The 23,668-nt window shown below is 38.1% G+C and overlaps 1 protein-coding gene across 1 annotated transcript in view; it reads left to right on the top strand.

Moving 5' to 3' along the window:
* The window catches only part of LOC309620349 (zinc finger X-linked protein ZXDB-like), a 962,758-nt gene that overhangs the window by 759,224 nt on the left and 179,866 nt on the right, over positions 1 to 23,668 (top strand). The window lies entirely within an intron of this gene.

Here is a 23,668-nt window from a genome sequence, read left to right as displayed (position 1 = left end):
CTTGAGACGAAAGTGTATTCTGTTGTTTTTGGATAGATTGTCCTATAAATATCAATGAAGCCTGTCTTGTTTGATGTATCAGTTAAAGCTTGTGTTTCCTTATTTATTTTCATTTTGGATGATCTGTCCAGTGGTGAAAGTGGGGTGTTAAAGTCCCCTACTGTGATTGTGTTACTGTCGATTTCCCCTTTATGGCTGTTAGTATTTGCCTTATGTATTGAGGTGCTCCTATATTGGCTGCATAAATATTTACAATTGTTATATCTTCTTCTTGGAGTGATCCTTTGATCATTATGTAGTGTCCTTCTTTGTGTCTTGTAATAGTCTTTGTTTTAAAGTTTATTTTTTCTGATATGAGAATTGCTACTCCAGCTTTCTTTTGATTTCCATTTGCATGGAATATCTTTTTCCATCCCTTCACTTTCAGTCTGTATGTGTCCATACGTCTGAATTGGGTCCCTTGTAGACAGCATATATATGGGTCCTGTTTTTGTATCCATTCAGCCAGTGTGTGTCTTTTGTTTGAAGCTTTAATCCATTTACATTTAAGGTAATTATCGATATGTATGTTCCTATTACCGTTTTCCTAATTGTTTTGGGTTTGTTATTTTAGGTCTTTTCCTCATCTTGTGTTTCCTGCCTAGAGAAGTTCCTTTAGCATTTGTTGTAAAGCTGGTTTGGTGGTGCTGAATTCTCATAGCTTTTCCTTGTCTGTAAAGGTTTTAGTTTCTCCGTCAAATCCGAATGCATTCCTTCTTGGATAGAGTAATCTTTGTAGTACGTGTTTCTCTTTCATCACTTTAAATATGTCTTGCCACTCACTTCTATCATGCAGAATTTCTGCTGAAAGGTCAGCTGTTAATCTTATGGGGATTCCCTTGTATGTCATTTGGTGTTTTTCCTGTGCTGCTTTTAGTATTTTTTCTTTGTATTTAATTTTTGATAGTTTGATTAATATGTGTCTTGGCGTGGTTCTCCTTGGATTTATCATGTATGGGACTCTCTGTGCTTCATGGAATTGATTAACTAGTTCCTTTCCCATATTACAGAAGCTTTCAACTATAATCTCTTCAAATATTTTCTCAACCCCTTTCTTTTTCTCTTCTTCTTCTGGGAACCCTATAATTCGAATATTGGTGCATTTAATGTTGTCCCAGAGGTCTCTGAGACTGTCCTCAATTATTTTCATTATTTTTTCTTTATTCTGCTCTGTAGTAGTTATTTCCACTATGTTATCTTCCAGGTCACTTATCCGTTCTTCTGCCTCAGTTATTCTGCTATTCATTCATTCTAGAGAATTTTTAATTTCATTTATTGTGTTGTTCATCACTGTTTGTTTGCTCTTTAGTTCTTCTAGCTCCTTGTTAAACGTTTCTTGTATTTTCTACATTTTATTTCCAAGATTTTGGATCATCTTTACTATCATTATTCTGAATTCTTTTTCAGGTAGACTGCCTATTTCCTCTTCATTTGTTAGGTCTGGTGGGTTTTTATCTTGCTCCTTCATCTGCTGTGTGTTTCTTTGTCTTCTCATTTTGCTTAACTTACTGTGTTTGGGGTCTCCTTTTCACATGCTGCAGGTTCGTAATTCCCTTTGTTTTTGGTTTCTGCCCCCAGTGGCTAAGGTTGGTTCAGTGGGTTGTGTAGGCTTCCTGTTGGAGGGGACTAGTGCCTATGTTCTGGTGGATTAGGCTGGACCTTTTCTTTCTGGTCGGCAGGTTCACGACTTGTGGTGTGTTTTGGGGTGTCTGTGGCCTTATTATGATTTTAGGCAGCCTCTCTGCTAATGGGTGTGGTTGTGTTCCTGTTTTGCTATTTGTTTGGCATAGGGTGTCCAGCAGTGTAGCTTGCTGGTTGTTGAGTGGAGCTGGGTCTTGCCATTGAGATGGCAATCTCTGGGAGATTTTCGCCATTTGAAATTACGTGGAGCCTGGAGATCTCTTGTGGACCAATGTCCTGAGCTTGGCTCTCCCACCTCAGAGGCACAGCCCTGATGCCTGGCTGGAGCACCAAGAGCCTGTCATCCACACGGCTCAGAAAAAAAGGGAGAAAAAAATGAAAGAAAGAAAGAAGATAAATAAAATAAAATAAAGTTATTAAAGTAAAGAAATGATTATTAAATTTTTTTTAAAAAATTAATAAAAAAGAAAGAAAGATAGAAAGAAGATAGCAACCAAACCAAAAAAACAAATCCACCAATGTTAACAAGCACTAAAAATTATACAAAAACAGACAGCCAGAACCATAGGACAAATGGTAAATGCAAAGCTATACAGACAAAGTCACACACAAAAACATACACATTCAGAAAAAGAAAAAGGGAAAAAATATATATATCATTGATCCCTAATTCCACCTCCTCAATTTGGGATGATTCGTTGTGTATTCAGGTATTCCACAGATTTAGTGCACATCAAGATGATTGTGGAGATATACTCCATTCCCCCTTAAGCTGCTGGGAGAGTTTTCCCTTTCTCTTTTTTGTTTGGACAGCTCTTGGGGTTCACCTTGGATTTGCCCCTGCCTCTGCGTGTTGGTCATCTGAGGGTGTCTGTTCCCCTCCCAGAGAGGATGGGGTTAAAGGAGCAGGTGATTCAGGGGGTCTGGCTCACTCAGCCTGGGGGGAGGGAGGGGTTTGGAATGTGGGGCGAGTCCACGGCGGCAGAGGCTGGCGTGACGTTACACCAGCCTGAGGCACGCCATGTGTTCTCCCGCATAAGTTGTCCCTGGATCATGGGACCCTGGCAGTGGTGGGCTGCACAGACTCCTGGGATGGGAGGTGTGGATAGTGACCTGTGCTTGCACACAGGTTTCTTGGTGGTTGCAGCAGCAGCCTCAGCATCTCATGCTTGACTCTGTGGTCCGTGCTGATAGACGCGGTTCGCGCCTGTCTCTGGAGCTCCTTTAAGCGGCACTCTTAATCCCCTCTCCTCGCGCACCAGGAAACAAAGAGGCAAGAAAAAGTCTCTTGTCTCTTCAGCAGCTCCAGTCTTTTACCCGGACTCCCTCCCGGCTAGCTGTGGCACACTAGCCCCCTTCGGGCTGTGTTCATGCAACCAACCCCAGTCCTCTCCCTGCGATCTGACCTCTGAAGCCCGAGCCTCAGTTCCCAGCCCCCACCCGTCCTGACTGGTGAGTGACAAGCCTCTCGGGCTGGTTTGTCCTGGTCGGCACCGATCCTCTGTGCGGGAATCTCTCTGCTCTGCCCTCTGCACCCCTGTGGCTGTGCTCTCCTCCGCAGCTCTGAAGCTTTCCCCTTCTGCCACCCGCAGTCTCCGCCCACAAAGGGGCTTCCTAGTGTGTGGAAACCTTTCCTCCTTCACAGCTCCCTCCCCTAGTTGCAGGTCCTGTCCCTATTCTTTTGTCACTTTTTTTTCTTTTTTCTTTTGCCCTACCCAGATACGTGGGGAGTTTCTTGCCTTTTGGGAGCTCTGAGGTCTTCTGCCAACTTTCAGTAGGTGTTCTGTAGGAGTTGTTCCACATGTAGATGTATTTCTGATGTATTTGTGGGGAGGAAGGTGATCTCCTCGTCTTACTCTTCCACCATCTTGAAGCTCCTCTCTATTTCTGTTTTTAAAGTGAGGAATTTGAATGTTAGATGTGTTCCATCCCTTGAATAAAATCACACAAATCATAAAAAAAATTAGTTTGTCTAATAAGAGTATTGCTCCCCCCACTTTCTTGTCATTTCCATTTTCATGAAATATTTTCTATCCCCTCACTTTCATACTGTGTGTCTTTAGCCCCAAAATGAATCTCATGTAGGCAGCATGTTGAAAGGTATTGTTTTTTGTTTTTTATCCAATGAGCCACCCTATGTCTTTTGATTGGAGCATTTACTCCATTGATATTTAAAGTATTTATTGATAGGTGTGTACTTATTCCAGTTTCACTACCTGTATTCCAGTTGTTTTTGTAGTTCTTCTCTCTTCATTTCTTCCTGTTTTTGGTTCTACCACTGTGGTTTGATTATTTTCTTTAGTAGTATGCTTGAATCTCTCTCTCTCTCTCTCTCTCTCTCTCTCTCTCTCTCTCTCGTATCTATTGTAGGTTTTTGGTTAGTGGTTACCATGGGGTTCGTATATGTTCACCCATCATTATATCTACTTGATTTAAACTGATAGTCACTTAAGCTCAAACACAAGATCTTCAAGTTTTTTACTCCTCTCCCATCCATTTTGTGTTTTTGATGTCATATTTTACACCTTCATGCTTATCCGTTTACCATTCATTGTAGTTATAATTGGTTTTACAATTTTTTATCTATTAATCTATGTGCTGGTATTTAAGTGAGCTTAAATTCTTACTATACATTTTCCTTTCCTAGTGGGATTTTCTTATTCCTATAGATCCTTACTTATTTTCCATTTAGAGAATACTGTTAAACATTGTTTTTAGTGTAGGTTTAGTATTGCTGAATTATTTAGTTTTTGCTCATTTGAGAAGTTCTTTATTTCTATTCTAAATGATAATCTTGCTGTGTATCATGGTTTACAGGTTTTTCATTTCAGCACTTTGAATATATTATGCCACTCCCTTCCGGTGTATTTTTTTAATCTCAGATATTGAATTATCTATTTTTGATTGAGTATTTTTTATTTTCTTTTTTCTTGTTAAAAAGATCTGTGTTTAGATGAATTCACTTCCCTAATTCAGTTAACATTTAAAAATTTTTAAATTTGTATTTGTTTTTTTATTGAAGTATAATTGATTTACAATATTGTGTTTGTTTCAGGTGTACAGCAAAGTGATTCAGATACATATATATATATATATATATATATATATATATATATATATATATATATATATATATTCTGATTATTTTCCTTAATAGTTATTACACAATACTGAATAGTGTTTCTTGTGTTATACAGTAAATTCTTTTTTATTTTTTTAAATTTTATTTATTTATTTTATTTATGGCTGTGTTGGGTCTTCGTTTCTGTGTGAGGGCTTTCTCTAGTTGTGGCAAGCGGGGGCCACTCTTCATCGCGGTGCGCGGGCCTCTCACTATTGCGGCCTCTCTTGTTGAGGGGCACAGGCTCCAGATGTGCAGGCTCAGTAATTGTGGCTCACGGGCTCAGTTGCTCCGTGGCATGTGGGATCTTCCCAGACCAGGGCTCGAACCCATGTCTCCTGCATTGGCAGGCAGAGTCTCAACCACTGCGCCACCAGGGAAGCCCTCTACAGTAAATTCTTATTGCTTATCTATATTATATTTAGTAGTGTGTATCTGTTAATCCCATACTCCTAATTTATCCCTCCCCTCTCCCTTTCCCTTTTGGTAACCATAAATTTGTTTTCTATGTCTGTGAGTCTGTTTCTGTTTTGTAAATAGATTCATTTGTATTATTTTTGAGGTTCCACATATAAGTGATATAATATTTGTCTTTCTCTGTCTGACTTACTTCACTAAGTATAATATTCTCTAGGTCCATCCATGTTGCTGCAAATGACAGCAAATATAGCTATACTAGTGCATAGCTATGTATAGCTGTAGCTATAGCTATATATATCTTAAGCCATTCATCTGTTTATGGACACTTAGGTTGCTTCCATGTCTTGGCTATTGTAAATAGGCTCTTCTGAATATGAGGGTGCATGCATCTTTTCAAATTAGAGTTTTTGTCTTTTCCGGATATATGCCCAGGAGTAGGATTACTGGATGATATGGCAGCTATATTTTTGTTTTTAAAGGAACCTCCATACTGCTTTTCATGGTGGTTACACCAATTTACATTCCCACAAGACAGTGTAAGAGGGTTCCCTTTTCTCCACACCCTCTCCAGCATTGATTATTTGTAGACTTTTTGATGATATCCATCCTGACTGGTGCGAGGTGGTACCTCATTTTGGTTTTGATTTGCATTCCTCTAATAATTAGCGATGTTGAGCATTTTTTCATGTGCTTGTTGGCCATCTGTGTGTCTTCTTTGGGGAAATGTCTATTTAGGTCTTCTTCTTATTTTTTGATTGTGTTCTTTTGTTTTGTTTGTTTATTTGTTTGTTTTCTGATATTGAGTTGTATGAGCTGTTTTTATATTTTGGAAATTAACCCCTTATTAGTAAAGTTAGCATTTTTTATTACCAATGTTTTGAATTCTTTATCTGGTATATTGTCAATTTCTGTTTATTCATTTTTTCAGGGTTTTTCTCTTGCTCTTTCAATTGAGAGTAGTTCCTCTGTCTTTTCATGTTATTTAACTTTCTCTGTCTATATGAATTTACATTAAACAATTACCTATTGTGCTCTTGAAGTGGTGTTCTTATGTGGGAATGCCCCAGGTAGAGTGCGTGTGTCCAATACCTTTGGTCAGAGGGCTGGATTTGACCTGAATGACAGTCACGTCTTTCCTCAGGGTGTGCTAGCAGCTATCACCTTGGCATGGGGTGCGGTTGAAAATGGAGAAGCTAGAGCCTGCTTAGGAGGTGGGGAAGGTCTTCCTCTCTGCTCATTGGCCATCATTGCCCTGTCAGGGGCTGTGTCTGCTCCCAAGTTGCTGGAGCGGAAGCCCTGGAGTCAGGCTCGAGCTGACTCCTTTTTGTTTAATTGAGTGTTTTTCCTTCTCCTTGCACTGGGAACTTTGCCCCAAAGGAGGGGAGTACTGAAGCAAGTGTGGTTCACGTACCTACTGAGGTCCAATGCTTTGACTCTGTAGGGGTCTGCAGCTCCACTCAGTTGCAGCTCATGGTTACATATTTTCCCTTTCATGGCTGCCCCAGGTGTAATGTTAGCAGTGGTGTGGAGTGAGTATGGTTGGAGCATTTGATTGGCTAGTGCTCAGGCATGTAGTGAGATGGTCAGGGAAATTCTGGCATTCTTACTGCCATCAGAAGTCTGGACTGCTTCTGGGGTGTTGCTTGAGTAAGTGCCAACAGGAGCCATCGCCTCCCCACCTGGGCTATGCCCCAGGCACCTGGGCCATTTCTACATCCCTAGGTCAAGAATATTCCCAAGTCCTGGCTGCCCTAGGTCCAATGCCAAGCTGTGGCATGTAGTGAGTGGGGCTGGGGCATGGGGAGCAAAACAATGTGGAAGCCCCTAGGGAAGACCTCTCACTACCCTGTCTGGAGGCAAGCCAGAACCCAAACAACCCTCATGAGTGGAGTTTAGGTTTCTCCAGCCGTTTTCTTTGTCCCAGTGATTCTCCAAGTAGACAAGGGGTCATGTGTCCTACATTTAGGACCCCAGGACTGGGACCCCCAGTCTGTGGCTTGACCCACTCACTCCCCAGAATGAGTGTTCACGTGTGTGATCTCCTTTTTCCTCTGAGTCCCTTCCCAGGGGCGCAGGTCCCAACTCAATGCTTTTCTTCCCATCCTACCTTATTATGTTTGTATCTTTCTTACAACCTTGGTTGTACAGGAGTACTTTTGACAGTTTCCAGTTAGTTTTCAGTGAGAAATGTTCTACGTGTAGATGCATTTTTGATATGTTTGTGGTGGAAAGTGAGCTCCACGTCTTCTACTCTGCCATCTTGATCTCTCCTCAGTATGGTTATTTTAACAATATTAATCTTCTAATCTGTGAGCATGGTATATCGTTCCATTCATCTGTGTCTTCTATTTTTTTATTCATCAATGTCTTACAGTTTTTTGAGTACAGGTCTTTTACCTCCTTCGATTTGTTCCTCAACAATTTTTTTTAATTTTTGATGTGAATATGAATGAGATTGTTTTCTCAATTTCTTCTTCTGTTAGGTCATTGTTAGTGTATAGAGACACAAGGGATTTCTGTATATTAATTTTGTATCCTGCAACTTTCCTGAATTCAATGATGATTTCTAATAGGTTTTTGGTGGTGTCTTTAAGATTTTCTACATATAGTATCATGTCATTGGAAAACAGTGACTGTTTTACTTCTTTTTTCCACTTTGGATTTCTTTTTCTTGTCTGATTTCTGTAGCTAGAGCTTCCAATACTAAGTTGAATAAAAGTGGTGAGATTGGGCATCCTTGTCTTTTTCCTGATCTTCAATGACATGCTTTCAACTTTTCACCATTGAGTATGATGTTGGCTGTATGTTTGTCATATATGTTCTTTATTATGTTGATGTATGTTTCCTCTATACCCATTTGTTGAGAGATTTTTATCATCAATGGGTATTGAATTTTATAAATTCAATAATGATAATTACTGAGCTTATCATTTGATTTTTATTTTTCAATTTGTTAATGTGGTGTATCATTATTGACTGATTTTGGATATGCAATCATTCTCACATCCCTAGGATAAATCTCTCTTGATCACAGTTTACAATCCTTTAAATGTATTGTTGAATTCTTTTTGCCAATATTTTGTTGAGGAGTGTTGCATCTATGTTCATCAGTGATGTAATCCTGTAATTTATTTTGTGGGTGTGGTGTCTTTCTCTCATTTTGATATCAGGGTCATGCTGACCTCACAGAATGAGTGCTGAATGGTTATTTCTTCAAATTTTTGGTATAGTTTGAGAAGGATAGGTGTTAATTCTTCCTTCAATGTTTAGTAGATTTAACCTGTGACATTGTCTGGTCCTAGACTTTTGCTTGTTTGGGAGGTTTTTTTTTAAATTATTGATTCAATTTCATTACTTGTAATTCTTTTGTTCATATTTTCTATTTCTTCTTGATTCATTCTTGGGAGAGTGTACATTTCCAGGAATTTATCCATTTTTCTTAGGTTGACCATATTATTGGCATATACTTGTTCTTAGTAATTGCTTATGATCATTTGTATTTCTGTTGAGTTGGTTGTACCTTATCCTTTTTCATTTGTGATTTTATTTATATGTATCTTCTTTTATTTTCTTGATGAATCTGACTAAAGTTTATGAATTTGTTTATCTTTTCAGATAAACAGCTCTTAGTTTTGCAAATATTTTCTATATTTTTTTAGTCACTATTTTATTTATTGCTGCTTTGGTATTTATTATCTCTTTCCTTCTACCAATTTTGGGTTTGTTTGTTCTTTTTCTAGTTTCTTTAAGCATAATGTTATGTTGTTCTTTCGAGTACATTTTTGTTTGCTGAAGTAGAATTGTATCACTATAAACGTCTTAGAATTGCCTTAGTTATGTCCCACAGATTTTTAATTGTTGTAGTTCCATTTTTATGTGTCTCCATATAATTTTTTATTTTCTCTTCCATTTCTTCAGTGACCTGTTGGTTGTTTAGTAACATATTGTTCAGCTTTTCTGTGTTTGTGTTTCTGCAGTTTTTTTCTTATAGTTGATTTCTAGTCTCATATCACTGTGGTTGGAAAAGGTGCTTGATATGATTTCAATCTTATTAGATTTGAGACTTATTTTGTGTCCTAACATGTGATCCTGGAGAGTGTTCCATGTGCACTTGAAAAGAATATGGATTTTTCTGCTTTTGGATGCACTGTTCTATATATATATAAAGTCCATCTGGTCTAATGTGTCATTTTAAGGCCAGTTTTTCCTTATTGATTTTCTGTCTGGATGATCTGTCCAGATATAATTGGGGTGTTAAAATTCTCCACTATTATTGTGTTACTGTCAATTTCTCTATATTTTTATAATTTGATTTATGTATTTAGGTGCTTCATTTTGGGTGCATATATATTTACAGTTGTTATATCTTCTTGTTGAATCAATCCCTTGACCATTATTTAATATCCTTCTTTGTCACTTGTTACAGTCTTTGTTGAAGGGTCTACTTTTTCTGATATCAGTATTACTATTCCACCTTTCTTTTTATTTCCATTTGCATGAAATACTTTTCCCATCCCCTCACTTTTAGTCTGTACTTGTCTTCAGATCTGAAGTCAGTCTTTTTTAGACAGCATATATGTAGGTCTTGTTTTGAATCCTTTCTGTCACTCTGTGTTTTTGATCAGAGCATTTAGTCCACTTACTTTTAAAGTAATTATTATCAGGTATGTATTTGTTGCCATTTTAATTGTTTTCATGTTGTTTAGTAGTTCTTTTTGTTCTTTTCTTTTTCTCTCTTCCCTTGTGATTTGATGAATACCTTTAGTGTTATGTTTGGATTCCTTTCTCTTTTTTATTTGTGTATAAATTATAAATTTTTTGTTTGTTGTTACCCTGCAGTTTATATATAGTAAATAATATATATATATGATTATTTTAAATTGATGATGTATGAAGTCAAATCCATTCTAACAGCACTGACTTTTTATTCCCACTTTTATGTTTTTGATATTTCATTTTAATTCTTTTTGTTTTGTGTATCCCTTAAATATCCCTTAACTACTTATTGTGGTTATAGATGCTTTTGAGAATCATGTTTTTGTTTATGTTTGTTTGTTTGTTTGTTTTTTGCTGTGTCATGTGGCTTGGGGGATCTCAGTTCCCCAACCAGGGATTGAACCTGGGCCCTGGCAGTGAAAGCCTGGAATCCTAACCACTAGGCCACCAGGGAACTCCCTGCTTTTACTACTTTTGTATTTTAACATTCCTCCTAGCTTTATAAGTGGTTGATCTACTAACTTTACTATATATTTACCTGTATCAATGAGGTTTTTCCTTTTGTAATTTTTATATTTCTACCTGTGATCTTTTCTTTTCCACTTAGAGAAGTCCCTTTAACAATTTTTTTTTTATAAAGCCAGTTTAGTGGTGCTGGCCTCTTTTAGCTTTTGCTTGTCTGTAACACTCTTTATCTCGCCTTCAAATTTGAATTGCCATGCCATGTAGTGTATTCTTGTTTGTAGGTATTTTCCTTTCATCCTGTCTAATGTATTGTGCCACTCTAATCTGTCCTGTAAATTTTCTGCTGAAAAGTCAGCTGACAGTCTAAATGTTTCCTTCTTGTAACTAGTTGCTTTACCCTTGATGCTTTTAATATTTTGTCTTTATCTTTAAATTTTGCTATTTTAATTACAATGTGTTTTTCTGTGGCCCTCTTTGGGTTGATCGTTTTTGAGACTCTCTGTGCTTCTTGGACTTGGATATCTGTTTCTTTTCCCAGCTTAGGGAAATTTTTAGCTATTATTTCTTCAACTAGGTTTTCTTCCTCTTTCTGTCTTTCTTCTTCTCCTGGGATCCCTATAAAGCAGATGTTTGTTAGTATGTTTGATGTTGTCCCATAGGTCTCTTAAACTTTTCTCATTTTTTTAATACTTTTTTTTGGCTGTAAAGCTTGGGTGATTTCCAACACTCAGTCTTCCGGTTTGCTGGTCCATTGCTCTGTAACTTCTAATCTACTGTTGATTTCTTCTAGTGAATTTTAAATTATAGTTATTGTATTCTTCAGCTGTTTTGTTCTTCTTTATATTTTCTAACTCTTTGTTAAACTTCCCCCTGTGTTCATCCATTTTTCTCCCAAGTTCACTGAGCATCTTAATGATCATTATCTTGAACTCTTTATCAGTTAGATTCCTTATCTCCTGTTTTATTAGTTTTTCTTCTGGTGTTTTATCTTACTAACTCACTTGGAACATATTCCTTTGTCATCTCATCTTGCTTAATTTTCTGTGTTTATTTGTATGTATTTGTAGGTCAGTTACATTTCCCAATCTTAGAGAAGTGGCATAATGTAGGAGAGGTCCTATGGGGCCCAGAAGCACATTCTTCGCATGTGACCAGAGCTATATGATCTTGGCATGTCCCCTATGTTGGGTGAGTGGGCCCTTCTGTTGTGGAGGGGCTGGCTACTGTGGGCATGCTTGTAGGTGGGGCTGATCCTTGGCACTGTTGGCTGCCAGGCCCTGTCTCTTGTGGAGGCTGCTAGTTGCTGGTGGGAAAGGCTGCATCCTGGCAAGGCTGAATCTGCAGCCTTAGTATTCCTGAGTCTGGTGCTGGCCCACTCATGGGTCAGACCATGTCCTGGCATGGTTCAGTGTGACACATGGGGGTTCCTGGGGCTGGTGCCTGCCCACTAGTGAGTGGGGCCAGGACCTTAAGAGTTCCAGGACTGGTCCTAACCTACTTGTTAGCAGAGTTGGGTCCTGGGGCTGCTAGGTGTGGTGTCCTTTGGGACTTAGGGCTGGTTCTGGCCCACTTGTGGGGATGGCTGGCTCCCAGGAAAGCTGGCTGTGAAGCACAAGTGTTCAGGGGCTGGTGTCTGTCCATTGGTGAGTGGGGCTATATCCTGGCATGGCTGAGTACAGGGCCAGGGTGTTTCAGTGCTGGTGCTGCTCACTAGTGGCCTGGGTCATTGGGCACTTGAGTTGATTTCATGCCTTGGTTATTTTAAATAGTGTTGCTATAAACATTGGTATGCATGTAGCTTTTCAAGTTAGTGTTATTGTTTTTTTGGATATATACCCAGGAGTAGAATTGCTGGGTTGTATGGTAGTTCAATTTTTAGTTTTTTGAGAAACCTCCATACTGTTTTCCACAATGGTTGTACCAATATACATTCCTACCAAGAGTGCATGAGGGTTCAGTTTTCTCCACATCCTCTCCAATATTTGTTATTTGTAGACTTTTTGATGATAGTCATTCTGACAGATGTGAGGTGATATCTCTTTGTTTTGATTTACATTTCTCTACTAATTAGCATTGTTGAGCATTTTTTCAATTATAAAAGAATGCTATTATAAAGGAAATTCTTCTCTGTTGTACACTTGATACTAATATAATATCGTAAATCAACTTTACTTAAATAAAAGAAGGAAATTCTGCCACTTGCAATAACATGGATGGAACTTGAGGGCACTATGTTAAGTGAAATAAGTCAAACAGAGAAAGACAAATACTCTATTATCTCACTTATATATGGAATCTTTTTTTAAACACTATTTATTTTATTTTTGGCCACTCGGCACAGCTTGTGGGATTTTAGTTTCCCGGCCAGGTATTGAACCCATGCCCTTGTCAGTGAAAGCATGGAGTCCTAAGCACTGTACCACCAGGGAATTCCCCTGGAATGAGAAACCAAACTCACAGAAAAAGAAATCAGATTCGTGGTTACCAGTTTACCAGAGTTGGGGCCTAAGGTGTGGGGGAATTGGATGAAGACAGTCAAAACTAACAAATGTCCACTTATAAGATAATACTAGGGATACAATGTACAACATGATGACTGTAGGTAATAGTGCTGTGTGGTATATTTGAAAATGTTTAAGGGAGTTGATCCTAAGAGGTCTCATTATAAGAAAAAAAAACATTTTTTTCTTTTATCTATCTATATATGATAATGGATTTAACTAATTTTTTTGGAAATAATTTAACAATACATTTAAGTCAACTGCATTATGCTGTATGTCTTAAACTTATACAGTTCTGTATGCCAATTATATCTCAATAAATACAAAGAAGGAAGGAAAGAAAAAATTATAGAAAAGAAGGAAGAATGGAACAAAAGAAGGAAGGAAAGGAAGGATGGAAAGAACAAAGGAAAGAAAGATAGAAAGTTAGGAAGGAATAAAGGAAAGAAAGTTTTTGAGCATACTATAAAAATAAATAAAAGGATAATGAGACCACTATGAACAAGTATATGCCAACAAATTGGACAAATTAGAATAAATGGATAAATCTTGAGAAACATACAACCTACCAATTGTGAATCATGAAAAAGTAGAAAATCTAAACACAGCAATAACAAGTTAAGGATATTGAATCAGTAATCAAAATCTTCCCAGCAAAGAAAAGCACAGGACCAGATGGCTTCATGGGTAAATTTTACCAATCACCTAAATAAGAATTAATGTCAACACTTTTCAAACTCTTACAAAAAATAGAAGAGGAAGGAACACTCTCAAACTCATTTTACAAGCCCAGCACTACAATGATACCATGGTCATATAAGGATATTACAAGAAAACAAAAATAGAGACCAATATCTCTGGTTAAATTATATGCAAAATTATCAACAAAATACTGGTGAACAAAATTCAATACCTTATTATAAGGATCTTACATTATGAAAAACTGTGCTTTATATCTGAGATGCAATGATTTGTTCAATATACAAAAATCAACAGATATGATACACCACATTAATAAAATGAAAGACAAAAATATGGTCATCTCAATGAGTGCAGAAAAAGATTTTGACAAAGTACAAGACCCTTTCATGATAAATCCCTCAACAAATTGGGTAGAGAAAGAATATACCTCAAAATCATACAGGTCATATCTGACAAAGCCACAGATAACAGTATACTCAACAGTGAAATGTTGAGAGGTTTCCTCTACGATCAGAAACAAGACAAGGATGCCCACTATCCCTGTTTCTATTCAACATATTACAGGAAGTCCTAGCTAGAGCAAATCAGTCAAGATAAATAAATAATAATTATGTAAATTGGAAAGGAAGAAGTAAAATTGCTGAAGATGATATGATATATAGAATATTCTTAAGATGTAACAAAAAACTGTTGGAACTAATTAATGAATTCAATACAGTTGCAGTATATGAAATCAACATGCAAAAATCAATTGTGTTTCTGTACATTAACAGTGAAATAGCTGAAAAAGAAATTTAAACATCTATTTACAATAGCACTGAAAATAAGAAAATACTTCGGAATAAATTTAACAAAGGAAGTGAAAGATCTGTACAATGACAACTACAAGATTTTGATGAAATACATTGAAGAAAACACAAATGTATAGAAAGTTATTCTGTGTACATGGATCAGAATAATTAATATTGTTAAACTGTCTGTACCACCTGAAGCCATCTATAGAATCTATGTAATCTCTATCAAAATTCCAATGTCATTTTTCACAGAAACAGAAAAAATAATCCTACAATGTGAATAGCAAAAACAAACAAAAATCCAATTAAAGGTTGGCAGAGGACTTGAGTAGACATTTTCCCAAAGAAACATACAAGTGGCCAACAAGTATGTAAAAATGTGCTCAACATCACTAATCATCTGGGAAATGCAAATCTAACGATGATCACTTCGCACCTCTTAGAGTGGCTATTATCAAGAAGTCAAGAGATAACAAATGCTTGTGTGGACGTGGATAAAACACAACCATGGTACACTGTTGGTGGGAATGTAAATTGGTAAATCCTCCTGGAAAACAATACGGAGTTTTCTCTTATTTATTTATTTATTTATTTATTTTTATTTTTATTTTTTTTAACATCTTTATTGGAGTATAAATGCTTTACAATGGTGTGTTAGTTTCTGCTTTATAACAAAGTGAATCAGTTATACATATACATATGTTCCCATATCTCTTCCCTCTTGCATCTCCCTCCCTCCCGCCCTCCCAATCCCACCGCTCTAGGTGGTCACAAAGCACCAAGCTGATCTCCCTGTGCTATGCAGCTGCTTCCCACTAGCTATCTATTTTACATTTGGTAGTGTATATATGTCCATGACACTCTCTCACCCTGTCACATCTTACCCCTCCCCCTCCCCATATCCTCAAGTCCATTCTCTAGTAGGCCTGTGTCTTTATTCCCGTCTTGCCAGTAGGTTCTTCATGAACTTTTTTTTCCCCTTAGATTCCATATACATGTGTTAGCATACTGTATTTGTTTTTCTCTTTCTGACTTACTTCACTCTGTATGACAGACTCTAACTCCATCCACCTCACTACAAATAACTCCATTTCGTTTCGTTTTATGGCTGAGTAATATTCCATTGTATATATGTGCCACATCTTCTTTATCCATTCATCTGATGATGGACATTTAGGTTGCTTCCATGTCCTGGCTATTGTAAATAAAGCTGCAATGAACATTTTGGTACATGACTCTTTTTGAATTATGGTTTTCTCAGGGTGTATGCCCAGTAGTGGGATTGCTGTGTCGTTTGGCAGCTCTATTTTTAGTTTTTTAAGGAACCTCCATACTGTTCTCCATAGTGGCTGTATCCATTTACAGTCCCACCAACAGTGCAAGAGGGTTCCCTTTTCTCCACACCCTCTCCAGCATTTATTGTTTCTAGATTTTTTAATGATGGCCATTCTGACTGGTGTGAGATGATATCTCATTGTAGTTTTGATTCGCATTTCTCTCATGATTAATGATGTTGAGCATTCTTTCATGTGTTTGTTGGCAATCTGTATACCTTCTTTGGAGAAATGTTTATTTAGGTCTTCTGCCCATTTTTGGATTGGGTTGTTTGTTTTTTTGTTATTGAGTTGCATGAGCTGCTTGTAAATTTTGGAGATTAATCCTTTCTCAGTTGCTTCATTTGCAAATATTTTGTCCCATTCTGAGGGTTGTCTTTTGGTCTTCTTTATGGTTTCCTTTGCTGTGCAAAAGCGTTTAAGTTTCATTAAGTCCAATTTGTGTATTTTTGTTTTTATTTCAATTTCTCAAGGAGTTGGGTCAAAAAGGATTTTGCTGTGATTTATGTCATAGAGTGTTCTGCCTATGTTTTCCTCTAAGAGTTTGACAGTGTCTGGCCTTACATTTAGGTCTTTAATCCATTTTGAGTTTATTTTTGTGTATGGTGCTAGGGAGTGTTCTAATTTCATACTTTTATATGTAGGTGTCCACTTTTCCCAGCACCACTTATTGAAGAGACTGTCTTTTCTCCACTGTATATACTTGCCTCCTTTATCAAAGATAAGGTGAACATATGTGCGTGGGTTTATCCCTGGGCTTTCTATCCTGTTCTGTTGATCTATGTTTATGTTTTTGTGCCAGTACCATACTGTCTTGATTACTGTAGCTTTGTAGTATAGTCTGCAGTCACGGAGCCTGATTCCTCCAGCTCCATTTTTCGTTTTCAAGATTGCTTTGACTATTCGGGGTCTTCTGTGTTTCCATACAAATTGTGAAAGTTTTTCTTCTAATTCTCTGAAAAATGCCAGTGGTATTTTGATAGGAATTGCATTGAATCTGTAGATTGCTTTGGGTAGTAGAGTCATTTTCACAGTGTTGATTCTTCCAATCCAAGAACATGGCATATCTCTCCATCTATTTGTAGCATCTTTAATTTCTTTCATCAGTTTATTATAATTTTCTGCATAAAGGTCTTTTGTCTCCTTAGGTAGGTTTATTCCTAGATATTTTCTTCCTTTTGTTGCAATGGTAAATGGGAGTGTTTTCTTAATTTCACTTTCAGATTTTTCATCATTAGTGTATACGAATGCAAGATTGCTGTGCAGTAATTTTGTATCCTGCTACTTTACCAAATTCATTGATTAGCGCTAGTAGTTTTCTGGTAGCAGCTTTATGATTCTCTATGTGTAGTATCATGTCATCTGAAAACAGTGACAGATTTACTTCTTCTTTTCCGATTTGGATTCCTCTTTATTTCTTTTTCTTCTCTGATTACTGTGGCTAAAACTATCAAAACTGTGTTAAATAATAGTGGTGAGAGTGGGCAACCTTGTGTTGTTCCTGATCTCAGTGGAAATGGTTTCAGTTTTTCACCATTGAGTATGATATTGACTGTGGGTTTGTCATATATGGCCTTTATTATGTTGAGGAAAGTTCCCTCTATGCCTACTTTCTGAAGGGCTTTTATCATAAATGGGTGTTGAATTTTGTCGAAAGCTTTCTCTGCATCTATTGAGATAATCGTATGGTTTTTCTCCTTCAATTTGTTAATATGGTGTATCACGTTGATTGATTTGCGTATATTGAAGAATCCTTGCATTCCTGGAATAAACCCCCTTGATCATGATGTATGATCCTTTTAATGTGCTGTTGGATTCTGTTTGCTAGTACTTTGTTGAGGATTTTTGCATCTATGTTCATCAGTGATATTGGCCTGTAGTTTTCTTTCTTTGTGACATCTTTGTCTGGTTTTGGTATCAGGGTGATGGTGGCCTCATAGAATGAGTTGGGGAGTGTTCCTCCCTCTGCAATATTGTGGAAGAGTTTGAGAAGGATAGGTGTTAGCTCTTCTCTAAATGTTTGATAGAATTCACCTGTGAAACCATCTGGTCCTGGGCTTTTGTTTGTTGGAAGATTTTTAATCACAGTTTCAATTTCAGTGCTTGTGATTGGTCTGTTCATATTTTCTATTTCTTCCTGGTTCAGTCTCGGCAGGTTGTGCATTTCTAAGAATCTGTCCATTTCTTCCAGGTTGTCCATTTTATTGGCATAGAGTTGCTTGTAGTAATCTCTCATGATCGTTTGTATTTCTGCTGTGTCAGTGGTTACTTCTCCTTTTTCATTTCTAATTCTATTGATTTGAGTCTTCTCCCTTTTTCTCTTGATGAGTCTGGCTAATGGTTAATCAATTTTGTTTATCTTCTCAAAGAACCAGCTTTTAGTTTCATCAATTTTTGCTATTGTTTCCTTCATTTCTTTTTCATTCATTTCTTATCTGATCTTTATGATTTATTTCCTTCTGCTAGCTTTGGGGTTTTTTTTTGCTCTTCTTTCTCTAATTCCTTTAGGTGCAAGATTAGGTTGTTTATTCGAGATGTTTCCTGTTTCTTGAGGTAGGCTTGTATTGCTATAAACTTCCCTCTTAGAACTGCTTTGGCTGTATCCCATAGGTTTTGGGTCATCGTGTCTCCATTGTCATTTGTTTCTAGGTATTTTTTGATTTCCCCTTTGATTTCTTCAGTGATCAGTTCGTTATTAAGTAGTGTATTGTGTAGCCTCCATGTGTTTGTATTTTTTACAGCTTTTTTCCTGTAATTGATATCTATTGTCATAGCGTTGTTGTTGGAAAAGGTACTTCATACGACTTCAATTTTCTTAAATTTACCAAGGCTTGATTTGTGACCCAAGATATGATCTATCCTGGATAATGTTCCATGAGCACTTGAGAAAAATGTGTATTCTGTTTTTTTGGGGTGGAATGTCCTATCAATATCAATTAAGTCCACCTGGTTTAATGTATCATTTAAAGCTTGTGTTTCCTTATTTATTTTCATTTTGGATGATCTGTCCATTGGTTAAAGTGGGGTGATAAAGTCCCCTACTATTAATGTCTTACTGTCAATTTCCCCTTTTATGGCTGTTAGTATTTGCCTTTTGTATTGAGGTGCTCTTATGTTGGGTGCATAAATATTTACAGTTGTTATATCTTCTTCTTGGATCAATCCCTTGATCATTATATAGTGTCCCTCTTTGTTTCTTGTAATAGTCTTTATTTTAAAGTCTATTTTGTCTGATATGAGAATTGCTACTCCAGCTTTCTTTTGATTTCCATTTGCATGGAATATCTTTTTCCATCCCCTCATTTCCAGTCTGTATGCGTCCCTTGGTCTGAAGTGGGTCTCTTGTAGGCAGCATATATACGGGTCTTGGTTTTGTATCTGTTCAGCCAGTCTGTGTCTTTTCGTGGGAGCATTTAATCCATTTACATTTAAGGTAATTATCGACATGTATGTTCCTATTCCCATTTTCTTAAATGTTTTGGGTTTGTTATTGTAGGTGTTTTCCTTCTGTTGTGTTTCTTGCCTAGAGAAGTTCCATTAGCATTTGTTGTAAAGCTGGTTTTGTGGTGCTGAACTCTCTCAGCTTTTGCTTGTCTGTAAAGGTTTTAATTTCTCCATCAAATCTGAATGAGATCCTTGCTGGGTAGAATAATCTTGGTTGTAGTTTTTTCTCCTTCATCACTTTAAATATGTCCTGCCCCTCCCTTCTGGCTTGCAGAGTTTTTGCTGAATGATCAGCTGGTAACCTTATGGGGATTCCCTTGTGTGTTATTTGTTGTTTTTTCCTTGCTGCTTTTAATATGTTTTCTTTATATTTAATTTTTGATAGTTTGATTAATATGTGTCTTGGCATGTTTCTCCTTGGATTTTTCCTGTATGGGACTCTCTGTGCTTCCTGGACTTTATCAACTATTTCCTTTCCCATATTAGGGAAGTTTTCAACTATAATCTCTTCAAATATTTTCTCAGTCCCTTTCTTTTTCTCTTCTTCTTCTGAGACCCCTATAATTCGAATGTTGGTGCATTTAATGTTGTCCCAGAGTTCCCTGAGACTGTCCTCAGTTCTTTTCATTCTTTTTTCTTTATTCTGCTCTGCTGTAGTTATTTCCACTATTTTATTTTCCACGTCCCTTATCCATTATTCTGCCTCAGTAATTCTGCTATTGATCCCTTCTAGAGTATTTTTAGTTTCATTTATGGTGTTTTTCATCGTTGCTTGGTTCCTCTTTAGTTCTTCTAGGTCCTTGTTAAAGGTTTCTTGCATTTTTTCTATTCTATTTCCAAGATTTTGGATCATCTTTACTATCATTATTCTGAATTATTTTTTCAGGTAGACTGCCTATTTCCTCTTCATTTGTTAGGTCTGTTGTGTTTTTACCTTGCTCCTTCATCTGCTGTGTGTTTTTCTGTCTTCTCATTTTGCTTAACTTACTGTGTTTGGGGTCTCCTTTTTGCAGGCTGCAGGTTCGTAGTTCTTGTTGTTTTTGGCATCTGTCTCCAGTGGCTAAGGTTGGTTGAGTGGGTTGTGCAGGCTTCCTGGTGGAGGGGACTAGTGCCTGTGTTCTGGTGGATGACGCTGGATCTTGTCTTTCTGATGGGCCAGTCGACATCTGGTGGTGTGTTTTGGGGTGTCTGTGGCCCTATTATGATTTTAGGCAGCCTCTCTGCTAATGGATGGGGCTGTGTTCCTGTCTTGCTAGTTGTTTTGCATAGGGTGTCCAGCACTGTAGCTTGCTGGTCGTTGAGTGAAGCTGGGTCTTGGTGTTGAGATGGAGATCTCTGGGAGATTTTTGCCATTTGGTATTACTTGGTGCTGGGAGGTCTCTTGTGGACCAGTTTCCTGAAGTTGGCTCTCTCACCTCAGAGGCACAGCCCTGAGGCTTGGCTGGAGCACCAAGAGTCTTTCCTCCGCACGGCTCAGAAGAAAAGGTAGAAAAAATAGGAAGAAACAAAGAAAGAGGATAAAATAAAATAAAGTAAGATAAAATTAAATAAAGCTATTAAATTAAAAAATAATTATTAAGAAAAAAAATTTTAAGTAGAAAAAAGAAACAAACAAACAAACAAAACCGACGGACAGAACCCTAGGGGAAATGGTGAAAGCAAAGCTATACAGGCAAAATCTCACACAGAAGCATATACATACACACTCACAAAAAGAGGAAAATGGGAAACAATTAATATATCTTGCTCACAACGTCCACTTCTTCAATTTGGGTTGATTCGTTGTCTATTCAGTTATTCCACAGATGAAGGTACATCAAGTTGTTTGTGGAGATTTAATCCGCTGCTTCTGGGGCTGCTGGGAGAAATTTCCCTTTCTCTTCTTGTTCGCACAGCTCCCGGATTTCAGCTTTGGTTTTGGACCCGCCTCTGAGTGTAGGTCGCCTGAGGGTGTCTGTTCTTCGCTCTCACAGGATGGGGTTAAAGGAGCAGCTGCTTGGAGGGCTCTGGCTCACTCAGGCCGGGGGGAGGGAAGGGTACGGATGCGGGGTGAGCCTGCGGTGGCAGAGGCCAGCGTGGCATTGCAGCAGCCTGAGGAGTGCCGTCTGTTCTCCCGGGGAAGTTTTCCCTGGATCACGGGACCCTGGCAGTGGCGGGGTGCACAGGGTCCCGGGAGGGGAGGTGTGGATAGTGACCTGTGTTTGCACACAGGGTTGTCGGTGGCGGCAGCATTAGCCTTAGCGTTTCATGCCCATCTCTGTGGTCCGCACTGATAGACGAGGCTCGCGCCCTTCTCTGGAGCTCGTTTAGGCGGTGCTCTGAATTCCCTCTCCTCGCGCACCAGGAAACAAAGAGGCAAGAAAAAGTCTCTTGCCTGCTCGGCAGCTCCAGACCTTTTCCTGGACTCCCTCCCGGCTAGCTGTGGTGCACTAACCCTTCAGGCTGTGTTCACGCCGCCAACCCCAGTCCTCTCCCTGCAATCCTACCGAAGCCCAAGTCTCACCTCCCAGACCCCACCCGCCCTGGTGGGTGAACAGACAATCCTCTTGGGCCGGTGAGTGCTCGTTGGCACCACTCCTCTGTGCGTGAATCTCTCTGCTTTGCCCTCTGCACCCCTGTTGCTGTGCTCTCCTCCGTGGCCCCGAAGCTTACCCCCTCTGCCCCTTGCAGTCTCCACCCGTGAAGGGGCTTTCTAGTGTGTGGAAACCTTTCCTCCTTCACAGCTCCCTCCCACTTGTGCAGGTCCCATCCCTACTCTTTTGTCTCTGTTATTTCTTTTTTCTTTTGCCCTACCCAGGTACGTGGGGAGTTTCTTGCCTTTTGGCAAGTCTGACGTCTTCTGCCAGTGTTCAGTGGGTGTTCTATAGGAGCAGTTCCAGGTGTAGATGTATTTCTGATGTATCTGTGGGGAGGAAGGTGATCTCCGCGTCTTACTCTTCCGCCATCTTCTCCCCTTTGCTATACACTATTTTAAAGATTATTTTCCCATATAGGTCATTACGGACTATTGAGAAGAGTTCTCTGTGCTATACAGTAGGTCCTTATTAGTTATCTATTTTATATATAGTAGTGTGTATATATTTCAATCCCAATCTCCCAATTTATCTCTCTCCCCTTTTCTCCCCTGGTAACCATAAGTTTGTTTTCTACATATGTGACTCTATTTCTGTTTATAAATAAGTTCATTTGTACCATTTTTTTTAGATTCCACATTTAAGTGATATCATATTTGTTTTTCTCTGTCTAACTTACTTCACTCAGTATGACAATCTCTAGGTCCATTCATATTGCTGCAAATGACATTATTTTGTTCTTTTTAAATTGAATTTCCGTGATTAGTAGTGAGGTGGAACATCTTTTTATAGGTTTATTGGCTATATAAAATCCATCTGTGAATTGTTAATTCTTTATGCATGTTGCATTTTAAAATTATTTGTATGATTTTTTATATGTTCTAGACAAAAATCTTGTGTTATATGTGGCTGCCTTAACTTTTTATGTTATCTTTTACTGTTTAAATGTTTGTAATTTTCAGTAATATGGAACATATATCTATTATGAGACTTAAGACATTACTGTGTTTTTTTTTCATGCTGGTATCCCCTCTTAAGGAGTGAATTTCTTGAGAGCAGCTGTGTTTTATTCATCTCCATAAAAACCAGCAAAAAGCCTGGATTATTGGTAGCTTTTCAGTCAATATATTTGTAGCATCGAGTTGATGATGCTTTTACCCCAAAGGGATGACAATGACTCTCAGAATAAATAAATGAGTAAAAAGAATTTGGGGGAAACTTAGAAAGCTTGAGATTCCTTGTTTTATATAACTTGTAGTAATAATCCCTTTCTGTTATCTCCAAGAACAGTTACTCTTCAATCTGTTCTTCTAGCTCTTGGTCTTAATCTCTCACAGGATTTCCTCCCTTTTACCTTTTTCCCCAGCATCTCTCTGAGAGATGAAGTTTCCCAAAGCAGAATCAGCTTCCCAGATCCCCACCCAGGGGTGGTATTTGTACTGAGGTATCTTTGAAGTTTAAAGCTGTCCCAATACCCTACTCTCCTGAATTCCTTCTTAGGAAAAAACAAACAAGACGATGAAGAGAACAGGGATGGGCAGGGAAACCTTACCAGCTGAGCCTGTATCACACAGGGTGATTTTCTGTAAGAAATATGCAAAAGGAGCACAGTCTCCATGCAGTCCCATTCAGGGACATGCTGAGTAGATTCCCAAGAATGGGGAGGGCCTCATGTACTTAGAGAAATTATTGTGTTTAAGTCCAGCTTCCTTTCTTGCCCCATGCTACTATAAAGTAGTTTCACCAAAACTTTACCCAGCTAAGGGAAAGAAAACGAAAATGATTTACTGGTGCCATGCAATGTTGTGGAAACGTAAATGAAGACAAATTCAAGATAACAACCATGGATTCTGAAGTTTAAAATATTTTTTTATTAATAAAAGGTACAATAATCAAACTTAATAAGATTGCTTATTTC

This window comes from Balaenoptera borealis, assembly GCF_965194805.1.
Source record: "Balaenoptera borealis genome assembly, chromosome: X".
Taxonomy (NCBI): Eukaryota; Metazoa; Chordata; class Mammalia; order Artiodactyla; family Balaenopteridae; genus Balaenoptera; species Balaenoptera borealis.
This window is presented reverse-complemented; position numbering and strand designations above follow the sequence as displayed.